The sequence below is a fragment of the Euprymna scolopes genome, chromosome 3 (assembly GCF_053919585.1).
Source record: "Euprymna scolopes isolate OS-2025 chromosome 3, ASM5391958v1, whole genome shotgun sequence".
NCBI lineage: Eukaryota > Metazoa > Mollusca > Cephalopoda > Sepiida > Sepiolidae > Euprymna > Euprymna scolopes.
In genome coordinates this window covers 57,951,369-57,956,211 of record NC_136484.1, presented here as the reverse complement: position 1 = coordinate 57,956,211, position 4,843 = coordinate 57,951,369, and positions in this window count along the sequence as shown.

Below are 4,843 nucleotides of genomic sequence, written 5' to 3'. Positions count from 1 at the left end.
TCAGTAATGGAAAACTGTGTTTTAGAAAATCTTTATCTACAACAATGACATTTCCTTTCTATCATTTGCAATTGCAACCGAGATGAAGTTTGGTAAACCCCAAAATCTTTACATATTGTACGCACACGCCAGCAGTACTGAAAGAAAGGAGGAAGACTTCCACCTACATACGGCAGTTCAAAATAGTCACCCATCTGATACCTATAACTTGACTCCATCTGACAACGAGCTTATTAATGCCACGTTTGTAAAATTATTTATATTTGGACGTGAAATATGCATCTAACTCGTGTTCAATCTCCTATTGTGATGTTAACCTAAGTCTATCTATATTGTTTGTAATCCTCGAAATGAGTTATGATCATGATTTTATGTATATATGTATATATATATATATATATATATATATATATATATATATATATATATATATATATATATGTATATAATATATATATATAATATATATATATATATATAATATATATAATGTATAATATATATATATAATATATATATAATATATATAATATATAATATATATATAATATATAATACATATATAATATATAATACATATATAATATATAATATATACATAATATATAATATATATAATATATATAATGTATAATAGATATATATGTATAATATATATAATATATATAATATATATATTTATATAATATATATATAATATATATAATATATATATTTATAAAATATATATATTATATATATAATATATATATATTATATATACAATATATATATTATATATACAATATATATATATAATATATATAATATATATATACAATATATATAATATATATACAATATATATATATAATATATATATAATATAGATATATATGTAATATATATAATATATATACAATATATATATATAATATATATAATATAGATAAATATATATAATATATATATAATATATATACAATATATATATTATAATATATATATAATATATATACAATATATATATTATAATATATATATATAATATATATATAATATATATACAATATATATATATATATAATATGTATAATACATATATAACATATATAATATATAATATATATAATATATATATATATAATATATATAAATAATATATAAAATATATAATATATATATAGAATATATATACAATATATATAATATAAATATAATACATATATATATAATATATATATAATATATATATATTATATATATAATATATATTATATATAATATATATATTATATATATAATATATATATTATATATATATATAATATATATATTATATATATAATATATATAATATATATAATATATATATATTATATATATAATATATATAATATATATATAATATATATATAATATATATAATATATATATAATATATATAACATATATATATAATATATATATAATATATATATATAATATAGATATATAATATAGATATATATAATATATATAATATATATACAATATATATATATATAATATATATATGATATATATATAATACGAGCAGGGGTGCCCGGCGTTGCTCGGGTGTTTGGAGGTGTATGCTGTGCAAAAAAAGCAAAAAAACAAAAAAAATAGTTAATTTTTTAAAACTTTGACCCCTATTATGACCCCTTAAAATTTATTGTTTCGGGTTCAAATCATTTTATTAAGTTAGATCCATGTTCAAGGTACCTATATTTAAAATTTCAAGTGTCTAGACCCAAAATTGTCGGAGGAGTTTGGTAGAGTTCTTAAAGCTCAAATCGTTGAAATTTGACCCCTTAACAGCCAAATTTCTGGCTGACACCCGTCACATCGATTTTCGCAAATCTCAGTACCCGGTATATTTTAAATTTCGAGTCTATAGACTAAAAATTGACAGAGTTATTGCGTAGGGAAATGTACACAAACACACAGACAGACAGACAGACAGACAGACGGACACGTTCACTTTTATAGATATACTAGCAGGGGTGCCCGGCGTTGCTCGGGTGTTTGGAGGTGTATGCTGTGCAAAAAAAGCAAAAAAACAAAAAAATGGTTAATTTTTTAAATCTTTGACCCCTATTATGACCCCTTAAAATTTATAGTTTCGGGCTCAATTAACTTTATTAAGTTAGATCCAGGTTAAAGGAACCTATATCTAAAATTTCAAGCGTCTAGACCCAAAATTGTCGGAGGAGTTTGGTAGAGTTCTTAAAGCTATAATCGTTGGAATTTGACCCCTTAACAGCAAAATTTCTGGCTGACATCCGTCACCTCGATTTTCCCAAATCTCAGTACCCGGTATTTCAAATTTCGAGTCTATAGACTAAAAATTGACAGAGTTATTGCGTAGGGAAATGTACACAGACACACAGACACACAGACAGACAGACAGACACGTTCAGTTTTATAGATATATAGATAGATATATAATATATATATAATATATATAATATATATATAATATATATATAATATATATAATATATATAATATAATTATAATATATATATAATATATATATAATATATATAATATGTATATAATATATATAATATATATATAATATATATAAATAATATATATATAATATATATAAATAATATATATAAAATATATATGTATAACATATATAATATATAATATATATAATATATATAATATATATATAATATATATATATATAATATATATTATATATATAATATATATATAATATATATACATATATAATATATATATTATATATATAATATATATATAATATATATACATATATAATATATATATTATATATATTATATATATATTATACATATAATATATATAATATATATATATATATTATATATAATATATATATATTATATATATTATATATATATTATACATATAATATATATAATATATATTATATATAATATATATATAATATATATATTATATATATAATATATATAGTATATATATAATATATATATATTATGTATATATATAATATATATATATTTTATATATAATATATATAATATATATATAATATATAAATATATAATATATATATTATATATATATGATATATATATATAATATATCTTCTCTATATAAATAAAATGAACTCATTTTTTCACGTCTGATTTTGACCTTAATAGGATTAAAACTCAAGATAGTTCATGCAAATATAATATGCACAAACGGCAGAACAATATCTGAGGTGTGTTATAGGCTTATTATTTCTCAAATTCCTCGATAATCTTAGATTTCTATACTTTTTCTGCTGAGAAGTCACGGCCAAAATCGGTTAAGATCAATGGAAGTGGTAAAATATTTTCTAATAAATTCCTCCTCCCCCTGCCACCACTTAACACCGTTTGGGGATCGTTCACAAGGAACGGTTGAGAAGAGAACACCGGTTTGGCTTCGTAGTTCTTTCATGTGAAGTTATTTAAAATCACTAAACTAAGCTGCAGTGCTCTGTGGCGTAGTGGTTAGCGTGCTGGACAATTCACATTATATTTTCATGTTCGCGCCGACCTACCATAGTCGTTTTTTTTTTTTTTCCTAAACAACTGGAATGGACTTTTCTTGGTGGCCGAACTGTTAACGTTGCAGATGTTTTTTTTTCGTTTTTTTTCACACTTTATTTTCCTACTTTTACTCATGACTCCGGGTTTGATCCTTCCTACTTACCTACCATAGCATTTTGTAAAACTACCCCCCCCCCCCCGTCCCGGAAACAAACACTCGGGCAACGCCGGGTACCCCCGCTAGTATACAATATATATAGATAATATATATCTATAATATATATCTATAATATATGTATATAATATATATATATGTATATATATATAATATATATCTATAATATATATATGTATAATATATATATGATATATATATGATATATATATCTGTAATATATATATAATATATATAATATATATATAATATATAATATATATAGATATTATAATAATATATATAATAATATAATATATATAATAATATATATAATATATATAATAATACAATATATATAATAATATATTTAATAATATAATAGTATATATATATAATATATATATAATAATATATATATAATATATATAATATATTTATAAAAATATATATACATAATAATATATATATATAACATATATATACATATATATAATAATATACATATATATAATAAATATATATATAATATATATAATACATATATAATATATAGATAATATATATATGATATATATATTATACATATATTTTTTTTTTTTTTTTTTTTTTTACAAAGGCATCACCACATTATAAAGGCCCAGAGGCCACTCAAGGATAAGGGTTAAAGAGTGTACAGTAGAAGTTGGTCAATATAGTAATCATTAGTAATGAAAATTTGTTAAATTTAATAACTTATATGGAACGGCTCATCAAGAACTTATTTACTTTAGACTTGAACACAACCATATTGTAGTCAGCCGGAAAGCAGGAAAACGGAAGACAATTCCACAGGCGTGCAGTTCTAAGAAAGAAGCTTTTTTCATGGAATCTACGTTTAGGTTTAGGTACAGATAAAGAGTGGGGGAAATTATTGATAGTGTTTACAGCTAGACGAGTGTTTCTTGTGAAAGTTTGACAAGGGGGGACCATAGATTGAAGCTCAGTTGAACACTTTCCATGAAAATAACGATACATCAGAGACAAACTCGCAACATCTCTTCTGTGAGATAGAGGTTGCAAGGAGGAGAAAAGGACATCTCCTATGAGGCTACGAAGTCTATTTTGAACTCTATCAAGGCAGGACAGGTCCTTTCTAGCAGCT